The 24,490-nt window shown below is 39.1% G+C and overlaps 1 long non-coding RNA gene across 5 annotated transcripts; it reads left to right on the forward strand.

Annotated features, from left to right (window-relative positions):
• The first annotated feature begins 413 nt into the window (after positions 1-413).
• LOC120438877 lies at positions 414-14,056 on the forward strand. 5 transcript variants are annotated; one of them, XR_005612224.1, is made up of 6 exons: positions 414-626; positions 703-990; positions 4,228-4,299; positions 4,390-4,461; positions 4,801-4,965; positions 13,826-14,056. It is a non-coding gene; the product is annotated as an uncharacterized LOC120438877 (long non-coding RNA). The 5 variants fall into 5 exon arrangements; XR_005612220.1 differs by having other exon boundaries at positions 414-990; XR_005612221.1 differs by lacking the exon at positions 13,826-14,056 and adding an exon at positions 11,956-12,252 and having other exon boundaries at positions 414-990.
• Positions 14,057-24,490: the final 10,434 nt, after the last annotated feature.

The raw sequence follows: 24,490 nt of genomic DNA on the forward strand, positions 1-24,490 counted from the left end.
TTAAAAAATCTTGTTCATGACCTGTGTAGTATGTTAACACTATTGGAAGTAAAAATAACTTTAACTCCAATTTTGAAAACACAACTTTTTCTTTTTTTTTCTTCATAAAGCTCTGACTTGTATTATGGGTCTGAGTCTGTGGTCTGGGAGAGTCCTGTAACTCTCTGTCTGCAAAATACAGTATATAATGACCAATGCTGGGCAATTAATTATATAGTTACTACTTCAAAAAAGTAACTCAGTTTGGCAAACAACAAAGTTTTTGCAGCTATTTATTTTTTTTTAATGCAGCCAAGGCGTTTTTAAATAAACATTTCAAACTATTTACAGAACAATCAGCTGTTCTGCATCAAATCTGATGCCACACAAATTATTTGTGCCACTCCAAAAAATAATTTCTGTCTGTAGTGAAGTAGATTTTGGGTTAGGATGTTACATGATGTCCCTAAACGCACCACTGACATCCACACCTTTCAGCCGACAATTACCTGGCTATAAGAAACAGCTGCGCTTCACTACTGAGAGAAGGCATTTGGCAGTCTTGGCAATCTAAGGTGGCTGCAGCACTAGGCAGTTGAGCTCCACATATCTCTTAAGGAAAGCTACTCAGTTGCCCTTAGAGAGTGGTAAGTGCGACTTTTGTTTATCATACTGTGGCATAGTAGGGTGGACTCTGACTACTGTTTCCCTCTCTTGTTGCAGGTGTGCATTAGACTGCTGCTGTCTTGTCAGATGCCGTTTTGTTTGTTATGCACTACTTTTATAACGTATAGTGATTTGGGATGTGTTGGTTTTATGTAGATCTTTTATTGATTGTTTAACATTTTATCTTTTCTTTTATTGCTTTAGTGGAGGTGCGGCCGCTTGTTCAGAGGCTAGGCACATGAGGTGGAATCCCCTCCCCGATGCATGCGAGTGTACACACCGGGCATAGGCAGATTGCACCCTTTAGAGTTTAGTGTGAGTGAGGTTTGCTGTGAAATCACACGGGTGAGTAATTGGTGGCACCCTTGGGCACTCCTCCCTGTAGGTTGCCTCCTCAAGTGGCTGGTCTCCACCATTTTGTTTAGTTGCTTCTTTTTAATATATTGTGCTTGTTTTAGGGTAGCATTGTGGCAGGGAGTATGTTGTTTTAATCATTGTTTGGTAATAAAGTGTTTTAATTTATTATTTACTCTCTCACCCCTGCTACCCTAGGTGCCTTTTAATCTTATAGTTATGTTTTAGTAGTTTCTCTTAATAAACTTTGGAATTATAAACTTCCTTTGTCTCACCTCTGCCTTTAAATAACGAGTCTGTGGGCTTTGATAGCCAATGCAATCCTCTCATTGGCTAGAGAAATCTTTCCTGGGGTTGTAGCGCCCTCCCCCAGGTGGCGTTGTCACTACTTTAGTAACCGTCTCCGGTTATCTCTCATTCGCGACACCACATGTCCACTATGAGATAAAGGAGAAAAACAGCCTGATCATTCATCCCAACAGCAGTTAGACTCTATAACTCCTCAATCACAATGTCATAAGTCACTGGACACTGTGAACATCCACGGTCACCACTTCATGCATAATGGACCTTCCATGTGTATGGACATGTGCAGGTATATATGTATGTATATGTATACATATGTATATTTAGTGTGTACGTGTGTGTGTGTGTACATGTCTATAAATAGGAATAGTAGTAGTGGTACAATAGCTATATCAAGTGAAATAGTTTGTCTTCCATATTTCCAACCATATCCATAATCACATACTGTGTATGCTACCATTGTATATAGTGTATTATCTTACTTTTTTCATTGATTGTACTTATTTGTATTTTTTTTGTATTTCCTTCTGATATCTGTACCTGAGCTGAGGTGACGCAAAAATTTCCCCGTCGTGGGATCAAAGTCTTATCTTATCTCTCTCTGATACCTGCAGGCCTGACAACAGGAGATGTATCACTCCTGTAACACCTGTAACATTCAGCAGCCGCCTCAATGTTCTGACACACCAACAAAACTATTGACTACACTACACACTAACTACACAAGATTTGTGCTAAACGTCTCAAATCTCTCACATCTCAGAACACCGCCGTCACTCCTAAAACTTCCCCCCGTTTCTTAACAACTAGATGCCACGTTGCCATATCATTTTTTGATTGGTCGACACGGGTTTTTTTTTCCACCAATAGGAAAGGGTGGGGGTTTTTTGGTGTTGTCTTTGCTCACAGGCAGAGAGTACTTTCGAGCGGTTTCCTTATAACACGCCGTTTTTACCGTTTCTTCCCGCAGTAAATATAAACAACGATAGTATTCAGGAAGAAAACCAAACATTGCAAATATTTTTTATCATAACTCTGATTTTACGTGGCCTCTCAACACAATTTAAAAACTGGTATAAAGTCCACACTTTTTCCGTCAATTGTTCCGTCTGTCCTGCTCACATCTCCAATGGTTGTACACGTTGTCATTAATGTGGCTTCACTGCACATCAGCCACGCCGCTTTGCTAGCTAAAACACCGGTGTCGGCACATAGGACGCTGTCATAGCCTGTCAACGACGTTGATTGGCTGCGTGTATACGAACGTGAATCGCATTATTTGCTGGACTATAGGATAAGGTGGAATCGTTCTAATCCCATACAGGAGCAGCCAGTCACTTACTGACTAACACTGCAAAACAGAATTCTTAAAGTTTTAATTTTAATTTCAATTCAGGTTAGATTTTCTGTGCGCAGAGACCGTGCCAGCAGTGCGCAATTGCGCACGTGCGCAGCTTAGAGGGAACATTGATGAAGACTCTTAAAGCACGGACAAGGGTTAAAACCTTTTGTTTTACCATTTGTGAGGTAAAACTGTGGAACAGTTTTCCTGTGGACCTACAGCAATGTTCAAGCATTAGTCAGTTCACAACGATGTTTCAAAAACTGCTTTTGGAAGAAAATGAAAGTAATAAAGTTGTAGACTTTTAGTCAAGACCGCCTAAACCAAGACCAAGACAATACCAAGATTAGAGGGTATCAAGACCAAGACAAGACAAGACCAAGACAGAGACAAAAAGGTCTTTAAACTGCAGCCAGATGCTGCTTTGTTTATAGGTGTCAGGCATATTTGTGTTTTTGCGATGCACTCGCACAGCCCTCCTCACCGCTGTCTACTGTCTCACTCACTTACTGAGAGGACAGACGCACGCTCCACTTGACTGCAAAGCAGATAATGCTATTAGAAATTGAAATAAAGTAGACAAACTTATTTTTTGGCATACAAATTACTTTTTTTCGTGTTATATTGTCTCTGTTTGACAAAATGTGCTGATTTTTCACATGTGATAGCAGAACTGAATTGGGCATGCACAGGATGAGTCACATCATTTGAAACTTAGTCCTGATTGGAGAAATTGGAAGTGTTACAACTGACCCACGTTACAACTATCCCCGGTCTCCCCTATTATGTCTGTGTTAAATATACAAGTTGTGGCCATTTTCACAAGATTTGATTGTTTAAAATTCACATGGACAAAGTAAGGATTCTGGGGGGCATGAGGTGTGCTCCAGCAAATATTTCCTCTGTGGTCCCATTAAAGATGGATTTAAACATGAAGAGTGTGAGATGGCAAAAGCAAAGACATTCTGTACTTAATCAGAAGTACAGATATTAGTGGCAAAACCACTCCAGTAAAAGTAGCTCTTTGGAGGATTTTTCTACCAGCTATTTTTGTGCAAAGCTAATTGAACCTTGTGCTATATTAATGTATCATTAAAGTAACATTAATACATAAGAAAATGACCTTTACTTCTTTAAATTTTAATTTTCATAAATATACTCAGCTTGAATCAGTTTGGTAGAACATGAGCAGAGAAAAAGACGAAAAGATTTTAAAATATCTCTACATTGTAGAGAGCGACTCTAAACAGAAAATGAGTAAGGAACGGGTTAAAGTGGGATTCAGCAGGTGGGGAACTCTAAAATTGGTTGTAGTGGCTCAACAAGAGGTTAAGAATCGCAATTTCTATTCAAAGCTTCAGTAAATTTTCTTTGTGTACAGGCTGTGATCAGCTGATCTGGGCTGCTGGTGCTTTGAGGTCCTGATCTGAATTAGACAGGTTTCAAGGATTTTGAGTGCTCAGGCAAAATAGAAAAGTGCTGTACAAGAACCAGTCCATTTACCATTTGGTTTACTAGCTGGCAAAATGTTGAAATTGATCAAAAAATATACTTTTCTTTTTCTTCTTGTTGATCCACAGATTCATTGAGAGTAACAAACTAGAGACTACATCCAAATATGCCTTCAGAGGACTGAGGGACCTGACTCACTTGTATGTTCCAGTGACTGAAAATACAACTGTTATCTGTTATACATGATTTAATGATGTCTCTTTTTCATAATCAACTGCATTTGTTTCCAGGTCTTTGGCAAAGAATAACATTAAAGCCTTGCCCAGGGACCTCGCCATTGACCTTGACTCCCTTAAAGAGCTGTGAGTTTGTACATAGTAATAGGAAAATAGTGTGCTGTGTAATTCTTGCAGTCTGTCTTTCTCCCAGTTTAGCCGTGAAATACAATATGTTTTCTACAGTCATTGGTGCCAACAGAAAGCAGAAGTTTAAATTTGGGTGTTACTTTGCCCAGGCTGCTACCATAGAAGAAGAATGTAGACCAATAGTACCTTAACGATTTCCACTGATCGCTTCCGTAAATCTCAGCTGAGATCAGGATGAGAGAACTCAGCACAGTCTTTCTAAGTTGTGTAGAGGTTATTCATTTAACGTGGCTTTGTTGGTTTGTGAAAATACATTTCCGATGTTCCTTTCCACAGATTTCATCCTTCATCAGTCTGTTGCCTCAGAATCGTTGTCTGTTGACACATTCAGCTATAAGAATGATGTCTACGTGGCCATTTCTGCTCCCAGCACAGAGAGCTGTATGATTTTCCAGTGGGACCACATAGAAATGAACTTCAGGACTTATGATAACATCACAGGTAAAGTTTGATTTCGACTTCTGCAGGAAATGTGTCCTAACTTACTACATAACTGGAAACCCCTCTTGATCCTGCAGCGCAACCTTCTAACCATTTAAGTCCTCACAGGCTGTGTCGACCCAACGTGTAGTTACATCTCTCAGGAGGTGCATGTCAGGTTACGTGGAAGGTTGGGTGAAGGGTTAAAGGGAGTTTCCAGTGACACTGTAAGTTAGGAAGTCTAAATCACACATTAGGCTAACAAACACTCCCAGAATGCTTGAGCTGAGTTTTATTCTCAAGCGATTCATGTGTTTCTCTGCCCTTTAGGTCAGTCTATTGTGGGGTGCAAATCTGTCATCATCGAAAATGAGGTGTTTGTCATTGTGGCTCAGCTGTTTGGTGGTTCCCACATTTACAAGTTTGATGACGAGCAAAGCAGGTTCAAAGAGAAAGGACCTTATAAACTGTTAAATATCCACACCTTCATAGTTTTCACTCACAAATTAGAGCTGGGTCAAGATGTATCGTGACTATTTCTGAATGGCCTTGCACTCATGGATCCTCAGACTTTCTGAAGTACTACCCTTTCATAACTACTTCTATTCTCTTAAAAATACCACTGAAGTTCATGACGGGTTAAAAAAGAGACATTTAATTGAATCTATCTGGATTTATCTTTTATTGTTTAATATCTTTCTCTCAGTAGTTTTATGCAGCTATAAAAATACATCAGGACCTGAATGAACGTAACAAATTTATTCTGATTTGCGGTGACTGATGATGGATTGAATGATTTTGCCACCTACCTGTATCCTCATACCCTGTGGTAACGTACAGTACCTTGCCTTATCAACACTGGGGTCTTTTGTTTGATGGTTACACAGTGCCTCCTTCTGGCCGTGATGAAGTACCACACCCCTCTTCTCTTTCCATTACAGGGAATGTCTAGAAAGCACAAACCTTTAATTATCATAGCTGAGATCATAGAGTGTAGCCGTTTGTTGGAAGGTGTCTTTGTAGATGCTGTAGATTATAATGCATACAGTAGGAAGCAGTGGTTTGTTGTTACAGTTAGTAAAATATCCAGGACTTGACCTTATACAAATTCATTAATGGAGAATCGCCATTTAGATACAACTTTTAGATCTGCTGTAATATAATGTGGCAAAGTACAGAGAAACTTTATCAGTATTGCAACGCAGCTGTGTTTAGATGATGTCAGGGAAAATAAACCTCCTGATATGTTCAAAAGAAAAACAGTTTTGCCCAAATAACAATATTTTTTTTTCTAACATCTGAAGTCAGAAGCATCAGAGGCAGAATTTGTATGACCAAAAGGAAGGAAAATAAATGTACATGTAAATATATCTTCAAGCTTTCAAATTTTTATTCTGCTTTTGGAAATGCTGAATGTTGACAAGCTCCAAAATGTACATAAACCAAGGATTGTAATGTCACCACCTGTTTGAATGGACCTTTGCACTTACAAAACTGAAATGTTACTGCAGCCTGCAAGAGCATGACATTCAAAAAAGGGTGTTTGCCATATTCTTTTTCGATAAACCTAACAAAGACTAAAAGTGCTTCTAGGTTAACAATATGCAAGCGTTACAATTCTTTTGTATGATTTTGTTTAAGCCTAATGAATGTTCCTCTTACAAATATGATGTAATGTCAAAATAAATCTGTGAAAACATGACAAATTTATTTATCCCACTGTAGTGATTAATCACTGATACTGATCATTAAAAATAAAACTTCTCTTCTTTCCCTAAAAAATCCAAAAACCCCAAAATGGACATTATGATTGTAAAAAAAAAAAAGTTGCACAAAGAAAGAAGAAACATTCAGTACTGTCTGGTGTTTGAATGGTCACAGATGCAAAATTGTAAAACCTTATAATGTGCAGTGTGTATGCAATCTAACCAGCACTAAAATCTCACCATTATATTCTGGCGTTCACATGTCAGTATTTCAGACACTCAAACACTTAAACACCTCAAACCCACTGTCAAATATGCTGGTTCAAGTGTGGTGATTTGAGCTTCTTCTGCAGACACAAGCAATAAAGCACCTTGCAGTCAACGAACTCCTCTGTATGCCAAAGTGTTTTAGAGTCAAATGTGAGGCTGTCTGTCCGACAGATAAAGCTTCTTCTAAATTAGGCCATGCAACAGGATAATGACCCCAAGCACAGCAGCAAATCTACATCATGGAAGTCCAGACCTCAACCTGACTGAAATGCTGTGTATAAAGGAATGCTTGCAAATGTCATTGATTTGAAGTTATTGCTGCTAACTGCTGGTTCTGTTAACGACTCAATCATAGAATGATTACGATATCAAACTAAAACAAATGCCTGAATCCTAACTTGTGGATATCCTATTGTGGTGATCTAAAATGTAACACTAAATGTGATTAAAACACTAATAATCTGACTCCAGGGCTGAACGACCGCAAGGATCACCAGCCCGAGGAAAAGACAAAATACACATGACTCTGTGACAAAGACAATTCATTCTTGAATGAAGACACTGATCAGACACATTTAAAATGCAGTCAATTGTGTTTATTATGAAATTATTGGGGAGAGAGGGAGGGAGAGGAGAAGGGAAAATTAAGCTGGAACAGAGGTGGAGGAAGATGAGGCAGGAGTGGCCCTCATGGAGGAAGAAGCGGAAGCACTTTTTCTTCTTCTTGAGTTGCTTTTCCACAAGCACTTTCTTCTCTAGTATGAGGGATCTCAACTCGTCCACTGTTTCTGTATTTTGCTTCTTAAGTTTGTTGCATATTTTTTCCACTTCTTCTGACTTTGGCTTGTTCTTCTTGAGCCTTTCTTTGAGTTCTTTAGCTGTTGCCTCCTGTTTTTGCACTTTCTCCTTTTCTCCTTCCAGTTCAGCTGTTGTGTGCTTAATTTTGTTGCCAAGTTCTTGCAGCTTTTGCTTTGTCTTCTCAAAGTCTTGGACAAGAAGAAGTTTTTCTTTGTTCTGCTTTATGTCCTGTTGTTCTTTTTCTTGACACAGCTCTTCATATTTGTTCCGTGTTTCATGATGTATTGCCTGCAGTGCTCTGTATTTTCCTTCCATGCCTTGGAGCTGGCATTGCATTTCTCCCTGGTTTATGACCAGTTCTTCTTTCACTTCAAGGATTTCTGTATTTTTTGGAAAGCTTCATCGAGCTTTACTTGCAAGCATTCATTGTTTTTCTCCATGTTCTGAATCTTGCAATCTAGTTCTTTTGTTTCATCTCCTGTTGCTTTTTCTCTTGCAGCAACTCGTCATATTTGTGCATTGTTTCTTTAAGCCTTGCCTGCAGCATCCTGTCTTTTCCCTCCATGTGTTGGAGTTGCCTCTCCATGTCTCGCTTCTTTATGTCCTCTTGGTTCTTCTCTTCGAGGATCGCTTCATTTATTTGCAGAGCTTCATCAAGCTTTATTTGCAGCTCGTCATTTTCTTTCTTGATGTCTTTAAGCTCATGCCCATTCGCCTTTGTTTGATCTGCTGCTGCCTTTTCTCTTGAAGAACCTCTTTATTTGTTTCCTGATTTTTATCATCCCTTGCTTTTACCACTCTGTATTTCATCTCCATCTTTTCAAGTTCATCATGCATCTGTCTTTCTCTCATGTCCTGTTGTTTCTTCTCCTGGAGGATTTCTTTAATTTTTCTAGAGCTTCATCCAGCTTTCCTTGGAGCTCTTGGTTCCTTTCCTCCATGTCTTTGATATCCCACTGTTTTTCATCAATAATACTCTCCTTTTCCTGGAGCAGGTAGGACATTTTTTTTTAATTGAGCGCTCTGTCTCTCATTTTCCTCCATCAATAAGGCAATCTTCTCTCTGTTAAGAAGATTTTCATTCTCCATTTCTGCCAAGTGCTTCTCCTCTAATTCAACTTGCTCAGCCCAGGGAAGAGAGGAGAGGTAAGGGTCTTCTGGTTCATCCCAGTGAAGAGCGCCGGGGTCAACTTCTTGACTTTTGGTTCTTCTCCTTGAGACATGTTGGAGTCTGGAGTCAGGATCCAAATGTGTCCAAATGCTTCTCTGGCGAACAGTTGAGGGCTGCAAACAGAAATGCTGCCAGTAATGGACTAAATGTCGTTGTTTTTCACCGTTATTTGTCGGTTTTAGGATCAAACGATCACGTTGGTGGTAAGACTCTAAATCTGTGTCACGAACAGTCGAAGGCTGCGAACATAGATGCTGCAAATAACAGACTAAAAGTTGTTGCTTCTCACCCCTATTTATGGGTTTAAGGATCAAAGGCTCAAAGTGGTGGTAAGATTCTAAATGGGTGCGATGTCACGATTCTGGACAACATGGTTACCATAGTTAGAATAATAAACTTTATGATGTGTTGCTAACATTTTGGTTGTTGTGATGATTCAAATTTGTTCAGTAAACTTCATCAAAATGAACATGTGTTGACATAAGCATATATTTGGATCTCATATCTTCTTATTAAATGTAGCTAATGTCCAATAAGATAAGATAAGATAACCTTTATTAGTCCCACACGTGGGAAATTTGTTTTGTCACAGCAGGAAGTGGACAGTGCAAAAGTTATGAAGCAAAAATTAGAATGAAATAACATAAGAATAAGAATAAATACAGTACACTGTATTTATAAAAACTGAACTCTGGGACTTACTTAACACTAATATTTCATATATTACTTCAACTCACTAATTTAATTAAAGGGTTTTGTATTAAATTATAACGTAATAAAAACCACAATGCACATGTGCAAGTAACAGTAGCCAGCTGCTGCCACAAGAGGTGACAATTAAAGGTTCACAGAGAGATCTCTTTACTTTGGGACATTTAAACAATGTGTATTATTACATTTGATTAAACAAGCACTGCTTTTCCTCCAGGCTTCTAAAACTCTTTCAAAGTTTCTCTTTTCAGTCTTTTTCAGTCCAGTCCTTGTACCAAAACTTTATCTCATGAAACTGGATGAATGGAGGACAAAGACAATGTTTTAGACCTAAACCCCACTATCTACACCAGCTGAATAGCATCTGAAAATCACATCTTTAACAGACAGACAAAGTCCAGCAAAGTCTCCACACAGGACCTGAGAGATGCATCTGAACCTTCAGTTCACTCCAAGATCACACATGTGCAGGAGAACTGAGTGCTGCTGTCAGATTGAAAAGTGCTTTAAACATGATGATACTGTCTTTGTTAAACAGCAGAATAGGTTTATAAAGTATCATTAACTAAAAGTGGTGAAATAAATATCTCTAAATCTTCTAAATGTAGACTTTTAAATTTTGGACAGTTTAGTATTACAGCTGCTGATTAAACAATAGAGACAGATGTGTAGTAAAACTTTTATTTAGTGTTTCAAGTCAAAACAAACAGAGCAGAGATACAGAGAAAGTCTTTTGATGAAAAATGAAGATACTGAACGCTGAGTTTCCCCTAATCATGTGTGTGCAGTTGGGTGAATGAGGCTGTGTCGAGTGTTCAGACTGAGTAGAAATGCACTGTGCTTGTCCATTTACATCCTTTAGATCCAATCTTGACTCTTTTGCCCACTAAAATAATAAACCAGTACTTCTTTCTGTATGTAATATAATCTAAAGCATCCACAGTAACATTTTCCACCATACAACTGCACTCTAAGGTCAGCACGGTGGTGCAGTGGTTGGTACTGTTGCCTCACAGCAAGAAGGTCCTGCATGTGAATCTGCTGGCTGCTGTTTGCATGTTGTGTTGTCTGAGGGTGCTCCGGCTCCCTCTCACACTCCAACAACTCGCTCTTTAGGTTAAGGCGATCGTGGCTCAAGACTTGGGAGTTCGCCTTGTAATGGGAAGGTTGCCGGTTCGAGCCGCGGCTCGGACAGTTGTTGTGTCCTTGGGCAAGACACTTCACCCGTTGCCTACTGGTGGTGGCCAGTGTCCGGCAGCCTCGCGTCTTTCAGTGCGCCCCAGGGTGGCTGTGGCTACAATGTAGCTTGCTATCATCAGTGTGTCAGTGGGTTGATGACTGGGTGTGTAAAGCACTTTGGGGTCCTTAGGGACTAGTAAAGCGCTATACAAATACAGGCCATTTAATTGGTAAGTCTTTTGGCAATTACAATCATCTATTGTCAATGTGATCATGAGTGGTGAACTGTCAAGTGTGTACCCTGAGTTTTACCTTGTGAAAGCTGGGATAGTCTTCAAGCCATCTCCTTCAACCCTTAAGTGCTTAAGAGGAAGGAAGAAGGAAAGGAAGGAAGGATAACTACAGTTTATGATCTCAGCTGTGATTATTAAAGGTTTGTGCTTTCTAGACATTCCCTGTAATAGAAAGAGCAGAGGGGTGTAGTACTTCATCACGGCCAGAGGGAGGCACTGTGGAACCATCAAACAAAAGACCCCAGTACTGATAAGACAACATGCTGTCCATTACCACCAGGTATGAGGACACAAGGTAGGTGGCAAACTCATCTGATCCATCCTCAGTCGCCCCAAATGAGAATAAATGTGTTACTTTCCTTCAACTCCTGTCGTATTATTTTGTATCCACAAAACTATTAGAACAGAAATATTTAACTTAAAAAGATAAATCCAAATAGATGAATGGATCTTTTTTTTACCTTCATGAATGTCATGAATATTTTCTGGAGAATAGAAGTGGTACTTATATAATGGTAGTGCCCATTGCCTGAGATCCCATGATTGTAAGGTGACTGAGAAATATTTTTAATTACACGGTTGTTGATGCGATTCAGTCTTCAGCACTGCGGTCACCCCGGTGTGTCGGCCACAACACCAATTAAAGCCAAACTGTCTCAGAGTGTAGAAGAAGAAGCTTGAGGTTTGTTCTGAAACTTATAAACACCTGTATAAGAACAGAATAGACTTGTCCTATAAACTTTGGGGCCTTTCTACACTCATTATCCTTTCTATCTCTGCTCCTGGTCACGTTGCTGTCAACTCCTCGTGTGTGCGCCTGTTTAATTTAGCCATTTGTGTTCAGGTCTCTTAGCCCCTAATATAAAACTGTTCATATTCCAAGCCAGCCTGCGAGTCCTCGCATTTGGTCAGTCCCAGCACCCATACCTGCTGCGAGGGAGAGAATGGCCAGCCGTCAACATGAGCGCCAGTACCAGCATCCAGAGCAGACTGCTAGTCCTGCTCCACCTGAGCCAGAAGTCTGCGCTAAGCAGGCACCTGCCAAGCCGCCCAAGGTGTCCCATCACCTCCGTCGTTCCCCAGTGGAGCATTGCTGGCCATGCGGTCGGCCTCCTGAACTGCTGGATATTATTTTTTTTTAAATAAAAGGGCCAGGTTATTTTTTCTGGTTTTACCTCAATGCCAGGTGATGAGGATAATGAGCTATCTAGTTAAGTTCCTTCAGTGCTGCTGGACTAAAAGCAGAGGGTTATTCTTGTCTGAATCTGTGATTTTTATGTAAACTTAAAGCACATGTCTGTGTTGTTTGTTAAGTAGCATTAGCAAAAGACATTCAAATTATTATAATTGCCCAGTTTTACAAATTGTGAAACTCACAAAGAAAGAGGACAGCTGTGGCTCATTACTGAATTGGCTATGTGCAAACATGAATGATGATAAGTATTAATAAACAAATGAGACACTGTTGGAACACAATGTTCTACATTTTGTACTAATAGCAAAGTAAATTGTAAACTATTACAAACAGTTAGGTTCTCGAAACTATAGAGTTACAGTATATACATTAAATTAAAAAAACTTTGCATTTTAAGGATTGTAGAGTACGTCACAAACATACAATCATTATTTAATGATCACATGTTTAAGAAACAGAAAAAAAAATTGATGCAAAAAAAAAAGACTGTAAATTAAGGTCTCAGAGGGTCTGACCAGGGCCTCTTATACTTTTAGTTTTCAGTGTTTGCATCAAATTATAAACACTTGTATCTCCATAGTTAGCTACCATTAGTACATTAGTTATATGCGTATATTGCTCAGTCCTCTGTAATGTCCATTTTATGTTAAGATATGCTACTGATTATCTGAGAAAGATGAATTGATTATTAAATGAAAAATCTAAAATTTGAATTATTACAAAACTGCACTATGGACTGGTGTCATGTTTAACAAACTTGCTGCTGGCTCTAACATTGGATTGGCTTCTGCTTCATTTCTATATTCTATTCCAGTGTCCTAAAAAAAGAGTTCTTTGTCTTTAAACGTCGTTAATGTTGCAGTCCTTAAAGGCATTCACCTGCTTTTTCTGCCACCTGCTGCGATGGCTCTTGATAAAACTTAAATATGTGGGATGATCTTGGACAGTTTAAAGTGGGCCTCTGTTCCTGTAAAGTAGATTGTGGTAAGGACCCGACACGCACACTGGATTTCATTCACTATAGGTTAGTTTTATTTTCGTTCTGATGTTCCAGCATCAGTCACACAGGAACAGCTGCTTCTTCCTCCCAGTCTCCGTCCCCGTCATCACTATTTAAAAATAGAGAGAAGAAGATGATCACCTTGAGCAGTCACACCGCCCTCTCAGCCACACCTCGGCACCGCCCTGAGAGCTCACTGTAACACCCCTCTGCTGCAGCAGGCCGGAGACCACACCCCCGCCACATAGATCATATCACTACTGTGAGATAAAAGTGAAAGAGCAGCTCACAGATCAGTGGGAAGTCACATCAGGAGAACATTAAGTATTTGTAGCATGTGATTCCCTTGTGTTTTCAGTCTGTGAAACAGCTGTTTGTCCCTTCACCAGGCAGGTAAGATCAGCAAAACTGCACCATAGGATGGTTTATACCTAAGATGTTTTTAAAAATATATTATTAACATAACAAGAGGAAACATAGATTTGATTCTTTGTTTATTCATTTCTTTTATTTTCTTTCATTTTCTCTTAAGCTCAAAGGCTGTTTTTATTTCCACAGTGATGGCAGCAGCAGCGTTCAGGAGCAGAGGACTGGCTGGTGTCAGAAACACCAACGTTTTAATCCTCATCTTTCTGCTGTCCCTGGTTTATGTCACAAATTCACTGATGAAAGTAAGAACAAAGTCACTGCTGAATTAACTGTTGCTGAAGGTACTTCTATGAAACATTTATTTGCAAATGTAAAACTACAGTCACTATGTAACTCATTATAAGCATATCAGAGTTTAAATGGACGCATCCTGTTTTTGTAAATTTAAAAAATTCTGACAAGTTTCTTAGAACAACTTAGGAAATCAGAAAAGCAAAAGCAGCCAGAAGGAAGGCGGGTCAGTCAGTTTCATCTCTATTGCATGTTATCAGTCAAATTTGGTCATGTAGGAAACAACAAATGCGTATGAGTCATATCAGTGCACACTAAGAGAACTGCAACTCAGTCTGACTGTAGAAGTAAGTTTGACTTATATCCCCATTAAGTTATTCATATGTAACTTTATTAAATTAATTTGGTACATGTTGTGGTAAACAGAGAATGTCTTTTGCTTTTCTGATATTGCCCAATAATTCATTAATGTTTGATTATATTTTTAAACATTATACATGTGTATGTAATTTGTATGTAACTGTATCATGTGAAGATTTTCTCTTGCGCTTCTTCGTCAAGCCCTAAAGTTAAAATAAATCAGAGCTGATGCTTCTTGTACAAACTGTAGCATCCTCCCCCGCCCACTTACAATGGAGACGATGACTGTCTTTCTTTGCTTCCTAACTTTTCTTGAATTGTTCTTGAAATTAACAATTCTGAAGTTTATGGATTTTATAAAATATAAAACTGCAAAAAATTATGTACAAAGCCAGACACAGTACCAGGAAATGTACAGAGGATGAATTGAGGGAAAATTAAATATGAAGACCAATGTTCCCTCTAATTTTTCATGTGTCTGAGCGAGCACACAAACTCCCTGAGCGATCCCTTGGACCACTGTGAGCGACATCAGACGTGTGCACTGTGGTCACGCCAGCATCTAATCCATCCAAGTTACATGGTTTATTACAATAATCAAATTACAACATTTACATTTATGTTAGACTACTTTTAATTAACTGCTTTAGCCCACTTACAATGAAAATTTAAAAAATCTTGTTCATGACCTGTGTAGTATGTTAACACTATTGGAAGTAAAAATAACTTGAACTCCAATTTTGAAAACACAACTTTTTCTTTTTTTTTCTTCATAAAGCTCTGACTTGTATTATGAGTCTGAGTCTGTGGTCTGGGAGAGTCCTATAACTCTCTGTCTGCAAAATACAGTATATAATGACCAATGCTGGGCAATTAATTATATAGTTACTACTTCAAAGAAGTAACTCAGTTTGGCAAACAACAAAGTTTTTTGCAGCTATTTATTTTTTTTATGCAGCCAAAGCGTTTTTAAATAAACATTTCAAACTATTTACAGAACAATCAGCTGTTCTGCATCAAATCTGATGCCACACAAATTATTTGTGCCACTCCAAAAAATAATTTCTGTCCACTATGAGATAAAGGAGAACAACAGCCTGATACCTGCAGGCCTGACAACAGGAGATGTATCACTCCTGTAACACCTGTAACATTCAGCAGCCGCCTCATTGTTCTGACACACACAACAAAACTATTGACTACACTACACACTAACTACACAAGATTTGCGCTAAACGTCTCAAATCTCTCACATCTCAGAACACCGCCGTCACTCCTAAAACTTCCCCCCGTTTCTTAACAACTAGATGCCACGTTGCCATATCATTTTTTGATTGGTCGACACGGTAATTTTTTCGACCAATAGGAAAGGGTGGGGGGTTTTTGGTGTTGTGTTTGCTCACAGGCAGAGAGTGCTTTCGAGCGGTTTCCTTATAAAACGCCGTTTTTACCGTTTCTTCCTGCAGTAAATATAAACAACGATAGTATTCAGGAAGAAAACCAAACATTGCAAATATTTTTATCATAACTCTGGTTTTACGTGGCCTCTCAACACAATTTAAAAACTGGTATAAAGTCCACACTTTTTCCGTCAATTGTTCCGTCTGTCCTGCTCACATCTCCAATGTACACGTTGTCATTAATGTGGCTTCACTGCACGTCAGCCACGCCGCTTTGCTAGCTAAAACACCGGTGTCGGCACATAGGACGCTGTCATAGCCTGTCAACGACGTTGATTGGCTGCGTGTATACGAATGTGAATCGCATTATTGGCTGGACTATAGGATAAGGTGGCATCGTTCTAATCCCATACAGGAGCAGCCAGTCACTTACTGACTAACACTGCAAAACAGAATTCTTAAAGTTTTAATTTTAATTTCAATTCAGGTTAGATTTTTTTTGTGCGCAACGCAGATTTTCTGTGTGCAGAGACCGTGCCAGCAGTGCGCAATTGCGCACGTGCGCAGCTTAGAGGGAACACTGATGAAGACTCTTAAAGCACGGACAAGGGTTAAAACCTTTTGTTTTACCATTTGTGAGGTAAAACTGTGGAACAGTTTTCCTGTGGACCTACAGCAATGTTCAAGCATTAGTCAGTTCACAAAGATGTTTCAAAAACTGCTTTTGGAAGAAAATGAAAGTAATAAAGTTGTAGACTTTTAGTCAAGACTGCCTAAACCAAGACCAAGACAATACCAAGATTAGAGGGTATCGAGACCAAGACAAGACAAGACCAAGACCAAGACAGAGACAAAAAGGTCTTTAAACTGCAGCCAGATGCTGCTTTGTTTATAGGTGTCAGGCATATTTATGTGTTTTTGCGATGCACTCGCACAGCCCTCCTCACCGCTGTCTACTGTCTCACTCACTTACTGAGAGGACAGACGCACGCTCCACTTGACTGCAAAGCAGATAATGCTATTAGAAATTGAAATAAAGTAGAAAAACTTACTTTTTGGCATACAAATTACTTTTTTTCGTGTTATATTGTCTGTGTTTGACAAAATGTGCTGATTTTTCACATGTGATAGCAGAACTGAATTGGGCATGCACAGGATGAGTCGCATCATTTGAAACTTAGCCCTGATCCGAGAAATTGGAAGTGTTACAACTGACCCACGTTACAACTATCCCCGGTCTCCCCTATTATGTCTGTGTTAAATATACAAGTTGTGGCCATTTTCACAAGATTTGATTGTTTAAAATTCACATGGACAAAGTAAGGATTCTGGGGGACATGAGGTGTGCTCCAGCAAATATTTCCTCTGTGGTCCCATTAAAGATGGATTTAAACATGAAAGAGTGTGAGATGACAAAAGCAAAGACATTCTGTACTTAATCAGAAGTACAGATATTAGTGGCAAAACCACTCCAGTAAAAGTAGCTCATTGGAGGATTTTTCTACCAGCTATTTTTGTGCAAAGCTAATTGAACCTTGTGCTATATTAATGTATCATTAAAGTAACATTAATACAGGGAGTGCAGAATTATTAGGCAAGTTGTATTTTTGAGCAATAATTTTATTATTGAACAACAACCATGTTCTCAATGAACCCAAAAAACTCATTAATATCAAAGCTGAATGTTTTTGGAAGTAGTTTTAGTTTGTTTTTAGTTTGAGCTATTTTAGGGGGATATCTGTGTGTGCAGGTGACTATTACTGTGCATAATTATTAGGCAACTTAACAAAAACAAATATATACCCATTTCAATTATTTATTTTTACCAGTGAAACCAATATAACATCTCCACATTCACAAATATACATTTCTGACATTCAAAACAAAACAAAAACAAATCAGCGACCAATATAGCCACCTTTCTTTGCAAGGACACTCAAAAGCCTGCCATCCATGGATTCTGTCAGTGTTTTGATCTGTTCACCATCAACATTGCGTGCAGCAGCAACCACAGCCTCCCAGACACTGTTCAGAGAGGTGTACTGTTTTCCCTCCTTGTAAATCTCACATTTGATGATGGACCACAGGTTCTCAATGTGGTTCAGATCAGGTGAACAAGGAGGCCATGTCATTAGTTTTTCTTCTTTTATACCCTTTCTTGCCAGCCACGCTGTGGAGTACTTGGACGCGTGTGATGGAGCATTGTCCTGCATGAAAATCATGTTTTTCTTGAAGGATGCAGACTTCTTCCTGTACCACTGCTTGAAGAAGGTGTCTTCCAGAAACTGGCAGTAGGACTGGGAGTTGAGCTTGACTCCATCCTCAACCCGAAAAGGCCCCACAAGCTCATCTTTGACGATACCAGCCCAAACCAGTACTCCACCTCCACCTTGCTGGCGTCTGAGTCGGACTGGAGCTCTCTGCCCTTTACCAATCCAGCCACGGGCCCATCCATCTGGCCCATCAAGACTCACTCTCATTTCATCAGTCCATAAAACCTTAGAAAAATCAGTCTTGAGATATTTCTTGGCCCAGTCTTGACGTTTCAGCTTGTGTGTTTTCTTGGCCCAGTCTTGACGTTTCAGTTTGTGTGTCTTGTTCAGTGGTGGTCGTCTTTCAGCCTTTCTTACCTTGGCCATGTCTCTGAGTATCGCACACCTTGTGCTTTTGGGCACTCAGTGATGTTGCAGCTCTGAAATATGGCCAAACTGGTGGCAAGTGGCATCTTGGCAGCTGCACGCTTGACTTTTCTCAGTTCATGGGCAGTTATTTTGCGCCTTGGTTTTTCCACACGCTTCTTGCGACCCTGTTGACTATTTTGAATGAAACGCTTGATTGTTCGATGATCACGCTTCAGAAGCTTTGCAATTTTAAGACTGCTGCATCCCTCTGCAAGATATCTCACTATTTTGACTTTTCTGAGCCTGTCAAGTCCTTCTTTTGACCCATTTTGCCAAAGGAAAGGAAGTTGCCTAATAATTATGCACACCTGATATAGGGTGTTGATGTCATTAGACCACACCCTTCTCATTACAGAGATGCACATCACCTAATATGCTTAATTGGTAGTAGGCTTTCAAGCCTATACAGCTTGGAGTAAGACAACATGCATGAAGAGGATGATGTGGACAAAATACTCATTTGCCTAATAATTCTGCACTCCCTGTACATAAGAAAATGACCTTTACTTCTTTAAATTTTAATTTTCATAAATATACTCAGCTTGAATCAGTTTGGTAGAACATGAGCAGAGAAAAAGACGAAAGATTTTAAAATATCTCTACATTGTAGAGAGCAGAGGTGTGGACTCGAGTCACATGACTTGGACTCGAGTCAGACTCGAGTCATTAATTTTATGACTTTAGACTTGACTTGAAAAAAGGTTGTAAGACTTGTGACTTGAGTTGGACTTTTACACCAGTGACTTGGGACTTGAATTGGACTTGAACCTGTTTACTTGAAAAGACTTGATATTTTACCCAAATCTAAAATTTAACATACATATTATATAAAAGTGCGGACCATTAATTCACTTTATTCATTCATTCATTCTTACCACACACCGTATGTATGTGAGCGTGGGCTGTAGCACAGCCAATCAAATTAACCAGATTTGAAAAAACAAGAACAAAAACGCTCGAGCCAAAAATGCTTCCAAGAGTAATTTCTTTCGGTACATAAACTACAAGTAGTCAACAAAAACGAAATGCAATATGCAAAACATGCAAGAAGAGAATCACAGACGGAGATGGAACAACTTCCAACTTTATCCGACATTTGAAGTTGCATTAAGAACGGTAGGTGGTGCTTTTTTTTTTTTTTTTTTTTTTTGCTACGATGAGACAGCTGACTTAGCTAACTTCATCTTATTAGCAAATGTTCTTCGAACTACGTTGATGATACTGTTTGGCTTTAACAGGTATGATATGTTTGTCATGCTATTTTAAATCCCGTCCTGCAAGCGCATCCAAGAATAACATGCAACTTGTTAGCTCAGAATTGTCGGTGAATGGTGAGCAGGGTCCGTTTCAGAAAGTGGGTTCTGTAGCTGTACTCAGTCTCTCTCCGTCTCCTCCCCATCATTCACCCCGTAGATTTAACCCAGTTTAGACTGACATATTTATTTTACCATCACATCACAATTCAAAATCACTGTGTTTAATTTGCAATTAGTGTATGGTCGTGTTTAACTTTTGCATGTCTGAGCCAGGGAAATTTTTTTTTTTGGTTAGAAAATCTGGCCCACCTTAGTGTGTAATTGAGTAGTCCTGCAATACATGGCCTTTTTCTTCTGTCATTTATGTCAATACATCAAATAAAATACTTTGATCTTATATTATTAGCTGTTGTTTATTTGCAAAGGTTATTCTCAACAGGGATGCTAGACAAAAAAGCGGCGTTTTCTACAGACAGCCTAGCATACGCTCTCCACTTGCCAGTGAAAAGAAAAAGAAAAACACCCCTTCCCTATTGGTGTTAGAGTTTACCATGTCAGCCAATCAAAAAAATGATAAGGCAACATGTGACATTTGGTTGTTTAGGGAGAAGGGGAAGTTTTTAGGAGTGACACCCGCAACGGAAAAGTCAAAGTCAAAGTCAACTTTATTTGTCAATTCTACCACATGTACAGGACATACGGAGAATAGAAATTTCGTTACTCTCAAACCCTCAATGAATAGCAAATGAACACTTAGATATAAGAGAGTGGTTAAAAAGAATGCAAGTAAAATAATTAAAAAAAAGTTAAAATTTAAATAGATACAATACTACGGTGGCCCTGAAGTGCAAACCTCAAAAACAAATCACAAAACGCACAACAAATTGAAAAGCGCAAAAACAAATTGAAAAGCGCAAAAACAAATTCACTTAACGCAAAACAAATTGAAAAGCGCAAAAACAAATTGAAAAGCGCAAAAACAAATTCACTTAACGCAAAACAAATTGAAAAGCGCAAAAACAAATCACAAAACGCACAACAAATTGAAAAGCGCAAAACAAATCACTTAACGCAAAAACAAATTGAAAAGCGCAAAACAAATTCATTAACGCAAAAAACAAATTGAAAAGCGCAAAAACAAATCACAAAACGCACAACAAATTGAAAAGCACAAAAACAAATTGAAAAGCGCAAAAAACAAATTGAAAAGCGCAAAAACAAATTCATTAACGCAAAAACAAATTCACTTAACGCAAAAACAAATTGAAAAGCGCAAAAACAAATCACTTAACGCAAAAACAAATTGAAAAGCGCAACAACAAATCACTTAACGCAAAAACAAATTGAAAAGCGCAACAACAAATCACTTAACGCAAAAAACAAATTGAAAAGCGCAAAAAACAAATTGAAAAGCGCAACAACAAAAACCAAACCGGAAGAGGTAGGTACCAATGCTGCAACAACAGGCATCACTGATTGGATGATGGATCCGGTAGCCTTTTGAACCGGAAGTTGTTCTGCCGAACGTGGTTATGAGAAAGAGCAGTCAACGGCTGTATCCCAATTCAGGGTCTGCAGCCTTTAAGTACGCAGCCTCAACGATCCTCAAGGGCAGCGTACTCAAAGACCGCTAAGGCCGGAAGTGCGAGGCTTGTGAAATGGGACGGTCTAGCCTCCGTCGCGCTGCCCAGGTTGCCTAGCAACCATAACACCAACCGCTGGAAACGTTTCATACAGCTTTGACGGAAATGAAGGAGAACATATTTTGTTCGTGTGTTTGTTTCTACGAGCTTTGTGTGATTTAATACGTATCTGAGGCTGAGACCACAGGACTGTAAAATATGATTGCTGGCCTTCATATCTGTACTGAACAGTCATTTAAGATTAGCTAGTAAATAACAATTAGCTAATGTTGTTCATGAGACTAAAGTCAGTGTAAATATGATATGGCCAATATTATAGTTATTATATTAATCATAAGTTATTACAGCAGTGAGTTTGAACTCTCAAATCAAATCACTTCTATTGTCACATCACATGTGCAGGTACACTGGTACAGCACATGTGAGTGAAATTCATGTGAGTGAACTCTGTGTCTAATACTGAGCTTCAGTAAAGATTCAAGTTGCAGTTATTTATATGTCCTATCACCTTAAATCTTCACTCAAAGACACTCAAGTATCTTTGACAGTGTATATGTAGATGTATTATATATAAGAGACAAATATTGTCCGTGTAATATGTTGGCATTACTAAATTTGGCTCAATGCTTACATATATGTGTAAATAGAAAATGTACGAGCTGTGATAACTGTGTCTGATAGAATGAAGAGTAGACTGATACATTAAATATCCCTTTATTGGGTGAGAAAATCAGACCATGTCATAACTGCTTTAAGTCATACAGAATAGATATCAGAGCCTTAAACAGGCTGACTTCTGCTAAATGGGTCAAACTGGGCAGAAAGTATACAAACACATAACATCCTTATAGAATATGATGTAACACTATAGATCAACTTACCTCAGAATATATAAAGCATATAAACAATTACAGCAATATGATGCAACAAACACAGCAGTACTACTAATCCAAAATACTCAAAGCTTCATAGAACTGAAACAAACATTTATTTTTAGCTCCATTCTGCTGCTGATACATACTTTAGGTTTCTGAATATTAAACTTGGTGCTGCCTTTCATAGTGTGTAACTTGAAGGCCCTGAGTACTTTCTCCCACACTGAAAACACTGGAATGATCAAATTATCTGAACATTACCTAATAATGATTCAGGACAGATAATTAGTTATTTTAAATGTTTCTAGCAGTCCTTCACAAACAGGAACAGTATGTCTATTCTCCACATCTGTCAGCTGCTGCTGGCTCTTCCTCCTCCTCTCTTCCTCACACACTGCTGAGTTTGTCCTGGTGGATCATCAGGGGTGCAAAGCCTCACAGATGATGTGCAGCAGTGGGTCCCTCAGTCTGTCCTCACTCTGGACACTTGCAGTTGTCACACATGGAAATCAAATGTGTGATAAGCTGCAGGATTCAAACACAAGTGTAACTTATAAATACATGTTCATACTTTTATTCCACAATCAGAGAGAAAGAAACAGAGAGTGCAGGACAGACAGACAGGTGACAGTCTCAGGTGTATACACTGCTACAAAACAGCACAAGAGAAGGAGGATTTAGTGTTTGTGTTATTACAAGTGCTAAACAAGAAGAGTTCCCAGATGGTGCAGTGGACACATGTGTGACTCCTGTGATTAAAGCATCTTTCTTTCAGCTTAACGAGTGAACCGTCAGCTCGTTCAAACACACGTTAAAGTCCGTTTGGCTCGACACCACCGAACAGAGGCAGCAATATAACATAGCTAGCAATATAACATAGCTAACATTAACAGTGCAGTGAATCCTGCTTGTGCCGTGATATTCAGGACTGCAAACCGAGCAGCATCACTGACTTTCAGCTTGTTGTGTTTGTAGATATATGACTGACTTTAATTATCCATAAAATCATCACATTCTCTGTAAGATTAAGGTCAACTATTGTATTATTATATTTTAAATGCTTTAAAACAAAGTAAACGCTGAAAGTACAAACATCGCTAATGGCAAATAACTTTGCCGACATGTATTAACAGTAATGTTTTAATGTTGCTCATTATTAAACATTTGCACATAAAAAGTGACATCATATTCAGTACTTACGTTTAACAGTTTACTCTTGGCGCTACGCTTCTGCCGTCTGCAGCAAAATTATCCACAGTGACTGCCGCGCTATAAATTGTGGGATATGTTGGGCCACGAAGTCTACATCGCCACAGCCTTAAAATTCAGGAAATGAAGGCGAATTTGAGGGCCGCATTTCGAGCAGCCTTTGAATTGGGACAGCCTTCGTAGCGCGCCGCTGTGACGTAATCGTTTTAAAATGCAGCCTTTAAGGCTGCAGACCCTGAATTGGGATAGAGCCAACATGTTTTGTCCAAGTTGTGGAAAAAGTTGGTAGAGCAGTCACCAAACTTCCGAACAGAACAACTTCCGGTTCAAAAGGCTACCGGATCCATCATCCAATCAGTGATGCCTGTTGTTGCAGCATTGGTACCTACCTCTTCCGGTTTGGTTTTGTTTTTACGCTTTTCAATTTGTTTTTGCGCTTTTCAATTTGTTTTTGCGTTAAGTGAATTTGTTTTGCGCTTTTCAATTTGTTTTTTTGCGTTAAGTGAATTTGTTTTTTAAGCGCTTTTCAATTTGTTTTTGCGTTAAGTGAATTTGTTTTTGCGCTTTTCAATTTGTTTTGCGCTTTTCAATTTGTTTTTTGCGCTTTTCAATTTGTTGTGCGTTTTGTGATTTGTTTTGTGGTTTGCACTTCAGGGCCACCGTACAATACAGTTTTCCGTATAACAAGAAAGCTATACAATATACAATATTCAAGTAAGGGTAAATGACATTAAGTGTAAACCAGGCAGAGTAGTGCAAATAGGCAACTAGTGCAAATTTTTAGTAATGTACGGTAAGAGATAATGTAACAACAAAGACTTATGAGATAATGGCAGTCCAATGCTCCACAAGGTGACTGGTAACTAGTGCAGGCCAGTGAGTGAGTCAGAGAGTGTGTGTGTGTGTGTGTGTGTGTGTGTGTGTGTACAGAATTCAGTGAAACCGTGGAGGAGAAGAGGGAGAGGGGCAGAGTCGGGAGGAGTTAAGCTTCCTGACAGCCTGATGGATGAAGCTGTCCTTCAGTCTGCTGGTCCTGGCCTGGAGACTCCGCAGTCTCCTCCCTGACGGCAGCAGCTTGAAGAAGCTTTGCATTGGATGCGTGGGATCAGCCGCTATGCAAAGGGCTTTTTAGTAAGACG

This window comes from Oreochromis aureus, linkage group 3 (genome assembly GCF_013358895.1).
Source record: "Oreochromis aureus strain Israel breed Guangdong linkage group 3, ZZ_aureus, whole genome shotgun sequence".
In the NCBI taxonomy this organism is placed as follows: Eukaryota; Metazoa; Chordata; class Actinopteri; order Cichliformes; family Cichlidae; genus Oreochromis; species Oreochromis aureus.